This window comes from Sus scrofa, chromosome 14, assembly GCF_000003025.6.
Source record: "Sus scrofa isolate TJ Tabasco breed Duroc chromosome 14, Sscrofa11.1, whole genome shotgun sequence".
Classification (NCBI taxonomy): Eukaryota; Metazoa; Chordata; class Mammalia; order Artiodactyla; family Suidae; genus Sus; species Sus scrofa.
The window spans coordinates 14,889,468-14,908,199 of record NC_010456.5 but is presented as its reverse complement, the minus strand read 5'-3'; the positions used below and the strand labels follow the sequence as shown (position 1 = coordinate 14,908,199).

Genomic DNA, 18,732 nt, shown 5'->3' with positions numbered 1-18,732 from the left:
CTCATGGTTCCTAGTCAGATTTGTTAACCACTGAGCCACGACGGGAACTCCTAGAAGGTAACTTCTAACAAATACAAAACCCTCGTTTAATTCACTTGGCAGCCTAACCTTTCATTAGTGGAACTGAAAAATCCTATTTGAAATAATACCCGCTTCATGATAACAGTGAACATTTACTCATAAGTGACTAATGACTAACACTTAAGAATACTTACTGCATGTTAAGTTTTTTGAACATTATTCCTATTACAATAACCCTATGAATGGCTTCTATTCAATTTTATGGGTGTGAAATCTGGGGACCCTTGCTAGAGGTAAATTAATCGGACTGGAATTTTAAATCCGGCATCTGACTGCAGACCTGCTCCCTTAACTACAAGTCTCTTCTACTTCTCCTTTATCAGCTGCTGCATAGTAGAAACATGGAGGTCCCAACAACAAATACAAGCAAGAATTCTGAACGTGACAAGAAAAAGTCTGGCTAGTAGACTCTGCCTTCACGTGAACAGCTGGTTAGATGGTGCCTTTGGCCAGCTCTCCCTGCCCGCCCCCGCCATCCGTCCTCCTGGTCCTTCCCCCCATTCCCCCACCACCCTGCCCTTTCGGCTTTGTCTTGGGAAAAGGGTCCCCTTTATTAATACCATTCCTGGAGGTGTGTTTACACAGCGCAGGAAACTTAATATCAACATTCCCCGAAGGAGAGTGTCTTGTCACTTCTGTGAAGCACTTCAGGCAGGCAGAGACCAGCCTCCCCAATCAACAGGCACTTACACCCTTTAAACAGAGTCTGACGGGAGAGTTTGTTTCTACAGAGAATCTTTGAGTTCCTGAGCCGTTTGTTATGATGAGGCTGAGAGGTGGGTGCCCATATACACAAAGCTCTCCCTGGTGCCTTAAGAGGCTCTCTAGGAAGGATCTCAAGGAATCTATTCACGTGAGAAGGGGGGAAAACAGTGGATTCAGGCCCAGGACAGGCTGGAAGGGACAAACTTGAGCGAAATTCTTCAAGACTCTATGAACCAGCAGTGGGAGGTCATAAGGGATCTGGATCCCAGTGCTGGCTCCACAGTCAGAACTCTGACAGGATGGGAAGACTTTGGGGGCCTTAGGAACCCATGGGGCACCCAGCAGAGCATCACAGGACCAAGGAATGAGCTCAGGTGGACACTACAAGGTGAAGATGAGGGCACCTAAAGGTCACTTGGCTCCCCTGTCAGGCATCTGTTCCCCGTTACCCCTCCCACCTCCATCAGAGGCCAGCGCTGCAAAGCCCTGTGCCCATCCCCCACCCCGCCCCTGCACTCTTCCCACCACCTTGGGGACTCTCTCCTGTTCTCAAAACTTCAAACAGGTTAAGGATCCCAGACTCCAGCCCAGGCCACCTGCCTCCTGGACATCCCACCTGCACGTCCCTCCCCGGGGCCTCAGACCCACCCTGTCAGTATGTTGGTCTGTTCCTTAGGTGCCCTGGTTCCTTGTTCTTACCTTTGCAAATACATCACTGGAGTATTCATTTTTAAAATTTATTTATGAGGTTTTATCTATTTATAAGAATTTTTATTTTCACTTTTTTTTACTGTATTTATTTATTTTTATCTTTTTAGGGCCGCACCCACGGCATATAAAAGTTCCAGGCTATGGGTTGAATTGGAGCTGCAGCTGCAGGCTTACACCAGAGCCACAGCAATGCCAGATACGAACCGTGCTTGCGAACTACACCACAGCTCATGGCAATGCTGAATCCTTAATCCACTGAGTGAGGATCAAACCCACAACCTCATGGTTCCTAGTCGAATTCATTTCCGCTAAGCCACGATGGGAACCCCTTTATCTTTTTTTTAGATGCCACATATAAGCGATATCATATTTGTCTGACTTACTTCACTTAATATGATGATCTCTAGGTCCATCCATGTTGCTGCAAATGGCATTACTTCATTCTTTTTTATAGCTAAGTAATATTCCACTGCCCCTCTCTCTCCCAGGCCTTCTAGGTTTGGGCTTCCTGTGTATAACTCTTACAGCTCCTCAACCTCCTTACCCCTTAATCCCACCAGTTCCCTCTCTCTATAGAACCAATCATGGATGAAGGCCATGCTCACCCCTGGACTTCTGCCTCTCAGGTTCCTTTTCCAAGGACGGTCCCCTCCTCCCGGTCACAGTCTCAGTGGGGCCAGACTGCAGGTATGAATATGAAAGCCAAAGGAGCCATAAACTTTAGGATGAATTCCTGATTTTACCTTTTTGAGTAATGAAAATTTACTTAGTATTTACCATGTAATTGTATCATGGACCCCCAATTGAGTGAGGTGTATATAATTCTTGCCCTGGAAACACTTCCAGGCTAGGGAGAAGTATAAACTATATAAGCGAATTCTGCCTGCAGAAACGAGACCAGAGACTCCCATGCCAGAGTCCACCCACTCTTACACATTCACAGCAAAATGCATCTGTTTGCATTCACAACAAAATCCCCCTTCTGCTCCCTCTTTGCTACCAAGAGGCAGTGTGAATTTGTCTTTTTTGATTCTTCCACATTTGTGTCTGGTTCTTCCACAGTCAAGGTGAGTAAGAGACAAAAATTGCCTGCATTAAAAAGCCAGGAGGAGTTCCTGTCGTGGCGCAGTGGTTAACGAATCCAACTAGGAACCATGTGGTTGCAGGTTCGATCCCTGGCCTCGCTCAGTGGGTTAAGGATCTGGCGTTGCCGTGAGCTGTGGTGTAGGTCACAGACTCGGCTCAGATCTTGCATTGCTGTGGCTCTGGCGTAGGCCAGCAGCAACGGTTCCGATTAGACCCCTAGCCTGGGAACCTCCATATGCCATGGGAGTGGCCCTAGAAAAGGCAAAAAGACAAAAAGGAAAAAAAAAAAAAAAAAAAAAGCCAGGAGTTCCCTCTGTGGCACGTTAAAACCCTGGCTAGTATCCATGAGAATGCTGGTTCGATACCTGGCCTTGCTCAGTTGGTTAAAGGATCCAGTGTTGCCACAAGCTGCAGCATAGGTCACAGATGCAGCTGGATCCGGTATTGCTGTGGTTGTGGCATAGGCCTCAGCTGCAGCTCCAATTCGACCCCTAGCCTGGTGATCTCCTTACGCCATGGGTACAGCCCTAAAAAAGGAGAAAAAAAAAAAAAAAAAAAAAAAAACAGCCATTACAGAAGTTCCCTGGTGTCTCAGTGGGGTTAAGGATCTGGTGTTGTCACTGTTCTGGTATGGGTTTGGTCCCTAGCCTGGGAATTACACATGCCATGGGTAGGGCCCCCCCAAAAAAAGGAGCCATTATGGAATTATTAGGATGGAAGAAAAACGAGACCATCAGCTACCAGATGGACTGCCAAGGCACTGACATGGTGAAGCCCTCCTGCGCACATCCCTCTATGCTCTTCCCTGAAATAGACAACAGCAAACCAGCCCTCTAGAGTCAAGGGCTAAGCTCAGAAGCTCCCATCATCCTGGCCTTGCTCCCCAAGCCTAAGCAATGAAACCTGAGCAACTCTCCAGAATATAGTAGAATTTGCTCTTCTCTCTATAGGAAAGCACACAAGAGCCTCCCTGGGCCTGCCTGGTGCCCTCCCTGGAGTGCCGTTTATTCCCAGGCTGTCCCAGCCAATCGGAGGCTGCCAGGCAGAGGGGAAAGGAATTAATCCAATTCCCCAGGCCTTAAATGGGAATGTGGGGTGAGAAATTCTATGCAACAATTTACTCAACTCCCTATTCGAAAGTTCCTGCAGACTTTTCAATTCAGCAAACTACTGGGGGGAAAGGGTATGAGTTCCTTGTGGGGAAGTGGACTCCCAAAGAAGGGAGGAAATGCCATTGGCTGGTCCATATGACAGGTGAGGGATGTGAGGCCTCAGATCCAGGATTCCTGCCTCGACCTAGTGCCCCAGTGGCTACCACGAGTCTGCTCTTTCTCACCCCCACCCCCATTGGCAGATTATCAGCTAGGCGGGGGAGGGGCTACACAGTGGAAGGACAGCAAACTCAGAGGCCATCTCTGGGCAGGCGGCTTCAGGATGACCACCTCAGCCCACGTAAAGTGGGGGCCGAGGTGCATGGAAGTGCCTGACACACACCTCCCACAGCTCTTTCTCCTCAAACCATGGCTGCAGGAACTCAAGAGAGAGATCATGACCACTGTCTTAACCCAGATGATCCCCCGTACTTTTCCTTCCCTGTCCTTTGCCAGGACTCACTCACCCTCCCGGCTAGAGAACGCCTCTGACAGCCTCTAACTGCACCTCCTGCCTTCTGTCCCTAAGAGAGCCTCCCTCCCTCCCTCACTCTTCCTCTCCTCTCTCTCTCTCTCTCACACACACACACATCTGTGTGTGCAGGTATTTCCAATTTACTGCTTCAATCATATTTGTCCTCTATTCATAACGCCCTAAACTCCTTGCCTGATTTTCAAGACCCTCCACATCTGGCCCTGCCTGTGTCAATCTTGCCAATCCCTAAAGGAGAACTGGGCTGCTGGAACACTGGGAAAAGGTCCACGATGCGGGGGATGATGTCCAAGACGGCCAACTGGGGCGGGGCACTGCATCAAGGAGCAAGGAGCAGCACAAGTCACCTGAGCAACCAGCTCAGAGGAGCCCAAGGCCAGGAGCTGGAAATACTGGAGGTAAACTCAAAGTCAAACAGCAAGGAATGTGCAGGCAGACTGGGCAGGTTTCAGTAATCAAGTGTTAGCACTGGTATTCTTTTTCTCAGACTCTATGGATGTTATGACATAATGCAAATGCGGAATCATGTTGGGGGTGTTAAGAATGAGATTTTTGGTGTGGATGAAAAGATTTAAAGAAGTAAAAATGCAAGAAAGATGTAAAATGGTGCAACTGCCATGGAAAACAGTATGGTGGTTGCTATGTTCATAAGATAATCATCCCATTATCCTATGATCCAATAATTCTACCTCTGGGTTTATTCCCAAAAGAAATGAAAGCAGGGACTCATAAAGAGGCGTGTGTACAAATGGCATTATTCACAACAGCCAAAAAGCGGAAGCAACTCAAGTGTCCATCGACAGATGAATGGATAAACAAAATGTGATCTAGCCATACAACGGAATAGTATTCAGTCTTTAAAAGGAAGGAAATTCTGATATATGCTTCAATATGGACAAACCTGGAGAACATTATGCGAAGTGAAATAATCCAGACACTGTATGATTCCACTTACATGAGGTAACTAGAGTAGTCAAATTCCTAGAGACAGAAAGGAGAACAGTGGTTGCAAGGGGCTGGGGAGAGGAGGAAATGGATATGGTTTCATTTGAGGGAGACAAGAAAAGTTCTGAAGATGTATGGTGGTGATAGATGCACAAAAATGTAGATGCACTTAATGCCACTGAAGTGATACTTTAAAAATGTTAAAACAGTCAGTTTTATGTTGTGCATATTTTACAACAGTTTTTAAAAAGATTCATGAAGGGACGTGAAAGCCTTTTAGTCCTAAATTTGAACTGAAGTACTGGTATCAACACGTGATGTATTTGATCTTCTCTTCAGGTGGGTCAGGGGAAATATTTCCTATCCCTCTGTACTAAATGGCTAACCCAATGACAAAAAGCACAACTAGAGGACTCAGCTCTCAGAGTGGTGTCCAAATACCATTTCTTACTAAAAGGAGTCAGGGATTTTTGGAGAATTGGCCAAACCCAGGTGTGGGAGGAGAAAATGCCCAAGACGACCTTGGACCATTTTATAGTACAGAAAGCAAGACAGGATCAAACTAAGATTTTGTCAAAAGAACTCAGAAGCTAATTTGAACACATTCCCATTGGCAAAGATGGGACAATGTGAGCACCATCAATTAGGATAATAAGGACATGAGATAAAACACATCACAAGTTTAAATCCAAGATAATGATACTAAACAAAATGGATTTTGTTGGAAATCTTGGAAGAATGCTAGGGAACTAATTCATTATTTTAGACACTGGAAAGTGAAAAAAGCAAGCATTTATCCTGCCTTCCTTTATAAACTGTATTTCAGGGTAACCAAATATTTGATAAACGGATTTTTTTTTTACTATTATAATGTATTTCAGCTAATACATGAAGAAGAAATGAGAGTATTAGAATGTCACCATTTAACCCCTGTTGAAATAATGAATCCAAGCAATGACGTGATATCAACGGTTGCTGAATGTAATTAAGCCTATTTTTCCAATCACAGATTTACATGAAAAACAGGGGACAGAACAACTTGTTAAATGAGGGAAATGCAATCAACAAATCCAGACTGTGGGAATCCTACAGGAAAAGCCTAGTTTCTTTAGCAAATATATTCCAAGAAAAGGAAGAAAGGTTGAAAGGGGAACTATAGGTTAAAAGAAACTTAAAAGGCATATCAAGAGACAATGTACAGATCCTATTTAGATTCTGATTTTAATAACAAACTGTCAAAGAATATTAGACAAATGGGAAACTTGAACATTTGTCTATTCGATTTTTTTTTTTTATACTTTTTTTTTTTTTTTTCTTTTTGCCATTTCTTGGGCCTCTCCCAAGGCATATGGAGTTTCCCAGGCTAGGGGTCTAATCAGAGCTGTAGCTGCCAGCCTATGCCAGAGCCACAGCAACGCAGGATCCGAGCCGAGTATGTGACCTACACCACAGCTCAGGGCGACGCCGGATCGTTAACCCACTGAGCAAGGGCAGGGATCGAACCTGCAATCTCATGGTTCCTAGTCGGATTCGTTAACCACTGCGCCACGACGGGAACTCCTGTCTATTGGATTTTTAATGATTGGCTATTTAATGATATTAAGGAGTGATGGTTAATTTGTATCAGAGTGATACCGCTTCTGGAACCATATATTTTAAAAGTGTTCTGATATCTTTTAGAGATACATACAGAATTTTTTAGAGATGAAATGATAGGTTGTCTGGAATTTCCTTCAAAATAACCTAGTATGGGAGGGGGGAGGACAGATTCAGATGAAACACAACTGGTCATGAGCTGACATTTGTTGAAGCTGGGGGATGAACAGTTACTCTCTACTTTTGCATATGTTTGAAATTTAACATATTAAAAAACTTGTTTAGGAGTTCTCGCTGTGGCACAACGGGATCAACGTTGTCTCTGGAGCACTGGGACACATGTTCAATCCCCTGCCCAGCATAGTGGGCTAAGGATCCAGCATCATCACAGCTACAGTTCAGATCTGATAACTGGCCAGAGAACTCCATAAGTGAAGTGTCCAAAAAGAAAAAATATATATAAAAAAAACTTCTTTAAAAGGCAAGAATTGAGGGAGTTCTCATTGTGGCACAGTGGAAACAAATCCGACTGGTATCCATGAGGATGCAGGTTCGATCCCTGGCCTTGCTCAGTGGGTCAGAGATCCAGTGTTGCCGTGAGCTGTGGTGTAGGTCACAGACGCAGCTTGGATCCCATGTTGCTATGGCTGTGGGTAGGCTGGCAGCTGCAGCTCCAATTTGACCCCTTGCCTGGGAACCTCCATATACCATGGGTCTGGCCCCAAAAGAAAAAAAAAAAAAAAAAAAGCAAGAATTGAACTTAAAACCTTCATCTTCCCTCTAGCCCTCCTGGGAGGTAGGTGCTGTGGCATCTAGCTTTGCACACCTGCATAAATGGTATTTTCTCCTATAACTACCTGTATTCTATTCAGGCCACTCCTGGCCTGTATACATTACCTTCAGAGACAGAATGATGGAGAAGTGGGTGGGATTATAAAGAGGGTGGGACCCCAGCTCCAAGGTTAAGATTCTCCACATCCCCATCCTTCCCAGGGCCAGGAACTCGTATCGGCCTTGATTTCTGCCCCTTCTCCTACCTCAGCCCGGACACAAGCCACACAGCCACACTGTGTCCTACTGCTGAAGCACACGTGTGACACAGACACATAACTCTTCACAACATTCTCATGGCGTGTCGCTTCCTTTCAATCAGAGATCTTCCTCTAATTGGGAATGGGTGCAGAAATGCAGTGAGAAGGCAGTCATCAGCTTGCAAGAGTGAGGCAAAAACAGAACAAACTAAGAGCCACTGTTTTTAGCCTTTCTACACTAAAACCAGAGTGATACATCTGAACTGCTACTCAAATCCTGCCCCTCCACTATCTACCTTTAAGTCTTCTCCTCCTGAGACCATGTTCGAACTATCCAGATGCCTCTGCCTGATGCAGGTTCCCCCCACCTTACACTGAAGAATAGCCAACTCAAGAGATGTCTGCAAATGACCATGCAGCAAACTTCTAATCAGACTCAGCACGGGGTCCACTCCTCCAGGAAGCCTGGGCTGCATGGGTTTAAGCATCCAGGGCTCCTGCGGAAGCCAGATTTACCCACTAGGGCTCCCTGTACACAGAGACCTTCACTTTTCATCTCCCCTGCCAAACTGGAAGCAGAGACCACCATGTCCATTTTCCATCTCCAGAGTCTGACAAGTGCTCAGCTCACAGGAAGCAGGAAAAAGTATCTGCAGGCGGGTTGACTGGAACCTCAGACACTGAATGGATTTAGTGCATGACAGAAAAACAAAATCAAAGAATAACAAACTAAGACCAACTCTGAGGTAACTTAACACATGGTTTCCCACCACAGTTTTCACATTTTCATACTTAAGTATTTTATTATGTATAGGAAAAGATAACATTAGCTCATCAAACCTGAAATTTCACAGAGAGTGTGCTTAAAATGAGGCACGTAGCCATGGAAACCCACTCTACACAGACCGTATGAAGTTGAGCTGATGCCAGGTGAGCTCAGGAAGGTGACATGTTACTACGGTAGCCTTGCTGTGAGGAAAGACGAAGCCAGTGTCATCAGCGAGGCAATCAGATCCTGGATTTTAAATACCCCTTCTCACCATTTTTGTACTTGGCCTGATTTCCTAACCTTACCCATGCAGATACTTAAGCTAAGAGAGGCCTAGTAAGTTGTTCGAAATCACACAGCAGGAAGACGAGAGCGCTGGACAGGATCCCATGGATCCTCAGTGCCAGACTGATGCGTTTTCACCTCACTGACCCCCTCCCTCCGTCTAAAAAGTGGGCTGAAACTACTTGTTCATATTTCCCAGCAAATCGAAGCCTCACAAATCAACACATCGTACAGTCGGTCACCTCACTTAAAGGGGGCAATCGCTTAAACTTATAAACATGCTCGAGCTTTAAAATGGCTATACCTAAAGTACCCTAAGATTAAAACACTGTGTTTTTACACACAACTCTCCTATTTGATTGGCTATTTATTACTGGCAGTTCTTTCCAGCAATTCTCTGCTTTTGCTCTATTTAAGGGCTCAGTCTTTAAGAGCCAGTCTGGGTCACTCATCTTATAAAAAAAGTTTCTTCAATGCTGAAATAACTAAACAGTAACTTTTATGACTGCTTAAATATATAGATCCACACATGCCTGTAAACACATATGGTAACTAAGAAGTCAAGGTACTAATGCCTAACAGTGGTTATCTTTGGATGGTAAGATTAACCAACTGTGTATTGGTTTATATGAGTTTTTCATTTCTCTATAATAAACATACATCAGGTTTAATAAAAGGAAAATAATTATGTTTTACTGATACTATTTGAAAAAAACCAAAACCCTGTTTGTTTTTCTGAACCCATCTTTGACCTAGAAAACATTTTCTTTTTTCAAATAAGCAGTGTTTTCCTATTAAGTGTACACTCCGTGAGAACGACATTCATTATTTAGGGTCAAGTTAAGTTCTCTCTACATGCTAGCGAAAGGTTTTATTTGTTGTTTGTTTTCCCCCGCCTACTCAATTTTGATGGGTAACCTGTATTATTGCCTCTCTTTACCTGGTTTGATTTATGATCTTGGAAGTCAGGTCATTCTCTGCTAGGTCGAAGAAAGAAAGGAAAGGAAAAAAAAAAGGTTTCCCTACCTAATACCTGATAAAATATCTGAAAAGGTCATGGCAGACCTTGACAGAAACACATACAATTTCAACCCAATCTGATAAGACAGCAACTAGAAAACTTTTATCAGAAGAAAACGTAACTTGCCATTTCCCAGCTCAATTGACTGAACTTTTTTTTATCTGAAATGACAGACATCATAAGATAGGAAAAGCTGCAGATAAGAAACCAAATTGAGTTGTCTTGAACCAGATCCGATTGTCTGCCCGGGTTCAAACTCCCACACCTGCTCTGAATGTGTCAATGAGACTCTCTTGGCATGGTCTCTGAGGGGTTTGGAAACACTGCAAAAGTGGTGAACTTTGAGACTTTAGCGTTTATTCTGCGATTATAATTAACCTGCTCACCAGTTGCTATCGATCAATACTGAATGGAGCTGATAAAGTCAGACTGGATTTCTAGAAGTAGAAATGGAGACTTAAAATGGGAAGAAAAAAGGAAAATTAAAAAAGTACTTTAAGGACTGAATTCGATTTTAAAGAAGCAAAACTGGATCTGTGACTGGGGAGTCCCCAAATTTATGGCTTCATAAAGCTCAAAATTTCCCACCAAATTCTGGTGGTAACTCTGATTTCTCATCCTCCCAAATCATCCAGGACGATTCAACACAGAGTGAACACCTCATATTCATTCCCCTTGCAGAGGCTGAACCATTATATTCCTCCTTTGAAGGAAAACAAGACATTTAAAGGCATGGAGACAATTTGGGGGCTCCTGCAAAGTACCAAAGGCCAGAAAACCAAATTCCCTTCATTCAGATAAGAGGCTTGAATATCCTGGCTCCGTTCTGATTACAGAGCAGTAATAGATAAAACCATAGGCCCCCTGCCAAAAGTGAGAAAGCTTCCATTGATGGCTTCTGTGATTAGCTCAGACCAATTCCATGGTCTGAGCCTGGGATTTTAGCCACTGTCTTTTTTTTTTTTTTTTTTTCTTTTTAGGGCTGCACCTGCAGCATATGGAAGTTCCCAGGCCAGGGGTCGAATCAGAGCTGTAGCTTCTGGCCTACGCCACAGCCACAGCAACTCTGGATCGGAGGCTCGTCTACAACCTACACCACAGCTCACAGCAATACTGGATTCCCAACCCACAGAGTGAGGCCAGGGATCGAACCGCATCCTCATGGATACCAGTTGGATTTGTTTCCACTGAGCCATGATGGGAACTCCCTTAGCCACTGACTTGATCCATACCCCTATTGTCAATCTTCATTAAAAAATACAATTGTCATGATTCTTCCTCTCATTTCTCAGCTCCAACCTTCAAAGAAAAAGGGGTCATGGAGAAGATGGTTCTAGTTTTCTTTAAGGAAAGGGACTTTTGAGAGAGTGATATGGTTTTGCTCTTCTTATGCAGCCAACGGTCCCCACAGAGGAAGAAGAATCCTCTAGCTTGGAGGGTCTGAATTCTGGGCAATCTCTAACTCTCTGCACACCCAAACCAAGATGTGGAAAGGGACTGTGCACGAGGCAGGGACTCCTGAGGTGGCACGCTGCAGTATCAGAATGAGATGGAAAGTTACCTGGAGAGACACTGGTGGGAAGCAGGAAAACACAGAAGAGAAACTTCCTTGGGGAGAGGGAGCAGGTGGAGAGCTAAGTGATAGAAATACCTAGTTTCCCTGAATCCTCCAACCTCCACACACTTTCTGGATCTGAAGGGACAGTGCCCTCAAACTTGGCAAAGGCACAGTGTGGTAAGCGGGGAGAAAGCATGGTCCAAGAAGTGGGTCTTAGCTGGGTCCCCAGCCAGAGTTGCTGCTCACTCACAGCGGGAACTGGGGCAGATCACTGAATCTTTCTGAGCATCAGTTTCCTCTCCTGCAAAATGGAGATCATAACATCTAGTTCTCGAGGAGGACTTAAAAGTCCCTCTGACAACTTCCTCACTGACACTTGAGAAGAGATTCAACTTTCTTACATATATGCATAGTACATGATACAGGTGTACCCACACTATCTATCTATCTATACCTATATAGCTCAAGATATAGGCTACTATCCCTAAAAAGTTGTCAGCTGGTTTCTAAACACTGATGTACGCAAACTTGTAAACATTTTGTATAAGTTAAAATAGATCAAAGGTTGTTCCGATTATAACCCCACTCATGTTACCTTCCCTTCCCTTCTTTAGAAGGAGACAAAGGAGTAGCTAGCTCTATAGCAGCCAATAAAATGTCTTAATAATCCTTCATGGAGTGTATTACATGAGACCATGTCATGGGCCAGAGAAGGTCAATGTAACAGAGTGATACCCATCCCCAAGCCATGAGAGCCTTATCACTTGCACCTTTTGCAGGATTTCAGGTCAAAGGAGTTACCAGCAGACAAATACTTTCAGATGTCAGAAAGGCCCCTTCAAGTTAAGACAACAGCATCCCTGGGCCGGCACAAACTGTCCACTTCTAGAGCAAGATAATGGAAAACCCAGTTGTTCTTCCTTGTTCTTATGCAAACAGAAGCAGCAACGTTTGCAACCTGCTTCAGCTCTAAATTCAGTATAACTCAAAGGTCTAAAGAGGACAGGCTCAAAAGAACTGGTTAAAAGACTTACCTTGCTCTGGAGGAAGGTAATTTGGTTTTCTAACACAATCCCATCACTCTCCTAGGTTATTGGTTCTGGCCCCCATATAACATAAGGGAGAACTGCCCACACCAGGAAAGGTCACCAGCCTATGTGCCCATGAGGGGATCTTAGGAAGTCATGGGGGTGGGGGAATCTGACCTTAGCTGACTGAGATCTGCTCCCAGAAGACAGTGTTGAGAGTAGGATAAGGGTTCTTGGTCCCCTCAGGAAAGCAATCTCGTGTATCCATAAACTCTAAATACAGAACCCCATTTTTTAAGAAGGAGGGGAACTTTCAGGAAGTTAATTCATGAATATTTATGTCTCTTTAAAAATTTAACTGGTTTAATTTTTTTAATTGGTAATATATTCACATGGCTCAAAATTCAAAAGATCCCATTTGTACACCCATGTCCACAGCAGCCCTATTCACAAGTTGAGGAGGAAACAACTAAAGTGTCCATGACGGGTGAATAAATAAAATGTAGTACACATATAATGGAATGTTACTCAGCCTTGAAAAGGAAGGGAATTCCAACATACGACACACATGAATGAACCTTGAGAACATTATGCTAAGTGAGGTAAGGCACTCATGAAAAGATGAATACTGTATGATTTCCTCTTATATGAGGTATCTAAAGTAGTCAAACTCAAAGACAGAATGGTGGTCACCAAGGGCTGTAGGGAGAGTAAAATCAGGAGTTGTTTAATGGATGTAGAACTTAAATTTTACAGGACAAAAAAGTTCTGAAAATCTGTTTTACAACAATGCAAACAACAACTTATACTACTGAACTATATGCTTAAAAATGGTTAAAATGGTTTTTAAAAAACCTGTATTTTAAATGTATTTTCTTAATATTTAATGGATTAATAAAAAAAAAAAAAACAGAATGACCATGAAAAATGGTGAAGATGGTTAAAAATTCAGAAAGTTTCAAAGCAAATATGGTGAAAATCCTTTTCCCACACTTTTCTCTCATCTCTCCAATTATTCCCCATGGGCCATCAACATTACAAATTCCTTGTGAATATTTCCAAAGAGAAATTTAGTATTTTCAAATGCACATAATCTTTTCATCTCTTTTTTTACACAAATAGAGTGGGACATATGCATCCTGGACTTATAAATGTCTTGGAGAAGATTCCGTACCATTACATAATGAATTTCCTCACTTTTCAAGCCTTCAAGATATCTTATTGTTCCTATGCACCATATGCATACAAACACTCCCCTAATAACACGTATTTAGATTATTTCTAATTTTTGTTGAAACAATTACTTCCAATGACAAAGAGTACTGCAACTAGTATGTTCTAGTATATGTGCAGAGTAAGTTCCTAGAAGTTAAAATCTGGGTCAAGGGTATCTGCTTTGTAATTTGTCAGCTATCACAAAGGGCTCTCTCCATAATGGTTGTACCAGTTTACACTCCCACCCACAGGTATCAGAGTTCCTGTTTCCCCACACCTCAGAATATGTTTGTTTTCTTAGCTCATTTAAGTAAAAAAATAAAATAAAATAGGGAGGGATACTGAAGAAAGTGTTATCTAAAAACTGTCTCCTGTGCATCATTCCACCTGAGTGCTTAGAAAGTACCTAGCAAATGTGGCTTGACCTTTCAATAGGACACAACTGGGCAGGTGACAGATCTCACTAGAAGCAGTGACACACCCCTGGCTACCCCCACACACCTTCCCCATTTAATTGGTTCTCAGCCTAGCACCACAGACCAGCCCTAACTCTGGCTGACCTGCTCAGGGTGGTAACTGGAAAGTTAAACAACTTTGGTTTTCTCAAGGACTGACGAATCATTCTCTAGCCAAACAAGCTACTTAAGAGTTGATCTCACAAAGTTCACTACATAAATGAACTCTTCTGAAAAACTGGCTTAATTGATAAGCAGTCCCCAAAAGACCTAGAAAGCACTTCAGAGTTTTCCACAAACCTACATTATAAACAAACTCTTAAAACGCCAATACTTTCAAAGAAACAATTTGGCCAACACTGAGTGATATACGTGCATTTTGTTGTGTCATTATATTTTTTAACCAACCCTTAAAATGATTCAAAATTGTTGAGATCCTTTGAAAAATATTATAATTGCTTGTTATTCTCTTACCCAAAAGAATTGTTATTCCATAATAAAACATATTTTCATAGTTTTTCCAATAACATCTATCAGGATGCTATTTTCTTCAAGGCACATTCACATATAATTTCCAGTTTCCTTTTCAGCCTTAAGTATTTACAAGCATTAACTGGTACAAAAATCAACTTTATTATGGTGTAATATACACACAATAAAATACTCCCATTTTAATAGTACATTTCCAGGAGTTTTGACAAACTGATATGCCTTTGTTAACAACTGTGATCGGGTTCCTTGAAAGGAGATAGCCACATACCCTGCCACGGCTACCTTGCACACACACCCCCCCCCCCGCCCCCACGGACCCAAGCCCTTGAAATGCAAGACCTCCCTGCACAGCCTCACTGGCAGATGGCTATACATTGGCTCCTTGAGCATGAACCTTCAGTGCCCAGGGGCTTATTATGATTAAGACAAGCCAGAGCCCACATTCCATTTCAACAACTACAATCCTGCGTGAAAAAGTGTTCCTCTCAAACCTAATGTCTGCTCAATACAATCAAAATTAGGCTTTTGCCTCTTTGATATTTATACAGTCTCTCCCTCTCTTACCCACCCCGTGACTTCTCCAACAGAAAGTGCTTTCAGTAGTTTCCCAAGGTTTCCAGAACCTTCTCCCAGCTTCCTCCTCCCTGAGGCCCTCCAGGTGGCCTCTCCCTTGACCCTGGCAGAGGACCTGGAGACCAGAGACCGTGGCAACTCCCTCCTGGAGATTGACTGAAATATTTGCTAAGGGCCCAGCATGTGCCAGGCACTTATGCATGAATGAGACTCTGTACCTGCCCTCAGGAAGGTCACATAATTCCATCGGTGCAGCCTAACTCACTAATTCAAAGGTTGTTTCAGGGCTCATATTGAACTTGGAATGAATTAAGGTTTATATACACTGCAGTCAAGGCAGAGGAATTCCTTCCACCCTAAGAGCAGAGCTCTACAGAGGCCCCGTTCATTTTTATTACTTTGATTTTTGCCTTACTGCAATAACCAACACTAGAACTCTATCAAGATATTAACTATTGTTAATCCTAACACTTAACACGTCTTAGAAAAACAAAAGTGTTCTCGTCTTTCTCATTGAAATTAAAAGCAGTTTCTGAGCGAAGGGTGAGTTAGTCTGTGTGGTTTTATCTATAGTGAGAAATACATCATTTAAACAAAAGTCAGGCTGGGTTGTATTATTTCATGGAACCAGAGAGTGTGACAGTAAATGAGGGTCTATGTTTCCTTTTTCTTTTTTTCAAATTGCAGGGTACTTTTCCTGGCAAGCTTCTATTCACCCTTCAATGCCAAGTGCAGATGACACCACTTAGGTGAAGACTTCCAGATCTAGACAGAGGGAGGCACTACCTCTGTCCTCACTCCTCTGCTCTCGGCTCACAACCATAACACACTGCTGGGTCACTCACTCACCTTCGGGGTGACCAAACATCCCCATTTGTTGAGAACTATCCTAGGTTTAGCATCAACCATTAAAAAAAAAAAAAAAAATCCTCAGTTTTGAGAAAATCAGAAAAATTGGTCCCTCTATGTGACAGTGAGTGGCTGTTAAACAAAATATCCATCATCTATGAGGTGCCAAAGCCAAGTACTTCACAAATGTTACCTTATTTTTCTAATTAAGACAACACTAAAAGTAGTTATGACTATCCCATTTTACAGAAAAAGAGAAGAGGCTGAGAGAGGTAAGCAAAGACCATAGTTTGCCTTTGTCATGCCCCACACTGTATTGTTGTCTTAGGACCAGGTGGCACCTCCACACAGCAAGCTCTCAATAATACCATGGAATCAGTAATCACTTATCATCATCCTTCTAATGATGGATACACTCATCATCAGTGAATATGCCAGTGGTGGTTCTTGATAAAGCTACCAGGCATTTATAGGAAAGTCCATGTGATAGGCGGAACATAGAAAAAGCACATTTGCATGCACTGCTTTTAACTTGCTTTTCTGAAAGTGCCACCTTCAGAACAAACTGGAGATGTGAATGCCAACAAATTCAACATGCCTGTTCCCTCACATAGAAAATGCGGAGCCTTTCATAGCCTACACATTAAAAAATGACCAGACCCAAAGGATGTCTTCAGGTGGGACTTTCTGAACTAGCAGGACAGAGCCCAGGACATCAGGAAGACAAATCACACTTCTCAGCAAGGAGGCTCTCCTTAAAGGTCATCCTGCCGTTTGTTGACACTGAAATGTGGGAAACATTACTTACTCCCAACAACCCCCGTCTCAATGGTTACATTTTAGAATCTAAGTGTTCACTGTGTGCACTCCTTACATAGGATCTTTTTTTTTTTTAATGGCCACGGATGTGGCATATGGAAGTTCCCAGGCTAGGGGTTAAATCCAAGCAGCAGCTTTGGGCCTACACCACAGCCACAGCCAACACTAGATCCAATGGTGTTTACAACCTACACCACAGCTCAGGACAATGCTGGATCCTTAACCCACTAAGAGAGGCCAGGGATCAAGCCTGTATCCTCATGGATACTAGTTGGGTCCCTTACCACTGAGCTACAAGGGGAACTCCCTTACACAGTATATTTTTCTTTTTACATTGTTGTGACTGTAACTCTCATGATCACAAAGTATCCCCTATCTTCGGATTTCAAGCTTCTCTTTTTTTCCCTAAGCAAACACCAAATTCTTAGTCCAGGATTATAGAGATTAGAAAGCAACCCCCCCCCCCCATCCCACTCCTAAGGTAAAAGAAGTCAAACTACGTGGACCATTCCTCCCTATTTTAAAACAGAAGTTCTAGAGAGAGTTCTGGAGAGAGCTCAGGAGAGTTCTAAGAATGCTGGGCCTGAACGCCTCACCCCCAACACGCCCACCTCCAGCTGCCATTGTATGGAGATGTGGCCGAGCTATCTCTCCAGGTCCTCCCCAGAGGCTCCAGGCAGGAAGGCAGAGCGCCCCCCCTCCCCCGCCCCCGGGGGTGCCGTCTGGCTCCCCCATGAGGGGGAGGGGGAAACTGACAGCCACGGCCCCTTCCCCGGCGCCACATCCACGGTTAATCAGTTTACCTGGGATGTGTATTTGGCTGGACACCCCTGGGGACCTTCCCTGGCCACCCAGGGTCAAAGGATAACTTAAAAGCTCTTCAAAGCCTGGACCCTTTTCCGAGCCAGCCCAAGACTGGAGACCTGGGAGGGACAAGCTTGATGCTTCAAAGTGAGAACAAATGCGGAAGGATTTAGCACTTAGTAGGCAGTCAATAAATGTTAACTTTGTTTCTCAAGTCTGGGCTTTCTCTCCGCGACAAAAGCTGCCATGTCCATCCAAACCCGATCCCATCCCTTGTTGAAATTCCACAGGACTAGAGGTCCCATGCATTTTGAACTCGAGTTGCCACTTCCCTTTTTTCTCCCAGCCAGAAGCGCCGCCGAAGTCTTTCTTGGTACTTCATTCAGTTCATCTGTAAATCCGGGCAAGGGGCACAGGCTTGCGGTCCTTCCCAGGTCTGACATTCAAAGGAGATAGAAAATTGTGCCCAGCACGATTATTTCTAACCCCAGCCCTCGGGGACAAGAGGAGACTCAACTGTGAATCTGCGGCAAAGTCTCCACTTAAGTCCGACATTATAAAGAAGCGGCTCTGGGCTTCCGGTGTTCTGACACCGACCAAGGGTACGCTTCCGACGAAGCCCTGGGCACCTCCATCCACCGACCAACACAATGTCACAACACGCTCGGGCCCCCAGGCACCCGCCTCACACCTCGTGCTGGCCCCGGTTCAACCCATCTCCATTGCTCCTCTGGTCCCTCGTTTGTTCCCGGTGTGAAATCCACGACCGGAAAATCTGCCACCGCAAAGTATCCTCCAGCTTGGATGCCAAATGGCCCAGAAGATCGTGGGCCTAAGCCTTGTAATCAGTCCCGGGCTGGGGCTCTGAGCCGGGCCAGGAGGAAGCGGGCGCAGCAACCCGGTGGTCGCAGCGCAGTGCACCGAGGGCTCGAGGGGCGCACGGCGGCCCAGTCACCCGAGGCCTGGGGCTGCGCGGAGGACGCACTCAGACCCGTATCCCTGCAGCTTTCTCTCCCTTCCAGAAAAGGATCTAGAGGACACGCCCACCCTCACCTAAAATAACTG

General features: G+C 44.2%; 1 protein-coding gene across 5 annotated transcripts in view; it reads right to left on the bottom strand.

Annotated features, from left to right (window-relative positions):
* The window catches only part of GATA4 (GATA binding protein 4), a 79,687-nt gene that overhangs the window by 29,957 nt on the left and 30,998 nt on the right, over positions 1 to 18,732 (bottom strand).